The sequence below is a fragment of the Schistocerca nitens genome, chromosome 4 (genome assembly GCF_023898315.1).
Source record: "Schistocerca nitens isolate TAMUIC-IGC-003100 chromosome 4, iqSchNite1.1, whole genome shotgun sequence".
Lineage (NCBI taxonomy): Eukaryota > Metazoa > Arthropoda > Insecta > Orthoptera > Acrididae > Schistocerca > Schistocerca nitens.
Window position 1 is genome coordinate 119,854,179 of NC_064617.1, and position 554 is coordinate 119,854,732.

Genomic DNA, 554 nt, shown 5'->3' on the forward strand with positions numbered 1-554 from the left:
AGTCTGGTGCAGAACCCACGAAGCCATGCACACAAGTTGCGAACAAGGCACTGTGCAAGCTGATGGTAGCTCCATGATGGTGTGGGCTGTGTTTACATGGAATGGACCGGGCGTGTGGTCAGCACACTGCTCTCCCGGTCGTTACGGCGGTTTTCTTTTGCTCGGAGCCGCTATTATTCGGTCGAGTAGCTCCTCAATTGGCTTCAAGAGGCTGAGTGCATCCCGAAAAATGGCAACAGCACATGGCGGCCCGGATGGTCACCCATCCAAGTGCCGGCCACGCCCGACAGCGCTTAACTTCGGTGATCTGACGGGAACCGGTGTATCCACTGCGGCAAGGCCGTTGCCCGCTATAGAGGAAGAATGGTTAAATATTCGTTCAGAGGACGTCCAACGACTTGTAGAGTCCATGCCACGTCCACTTGCTGCAGTACGGCAGGCAAAAAAAGGTCCGACACGATATTACTAGGTATCCAAAGACTTCTGTCACCTCAGTATAGGTTTTCGATATGGAAAAAAGGGGAACGTACGGGAAATGGACAGAAGATCACCTG

General features: G+C 53.1%; 1 pseudogene; it reads right to left on the minus strand.

Annotated features, from left to right (window-relative positions):
- Positions 1-230: 230 nt before the first annotated feature.
- LOC126254167 (5S ribosomal RNA) lies at positions 231-348 on the minus strand (annotated as a pseudogene).
- Between the last annotated feature and the right edge of the window lie 206 nt (positions 349-554).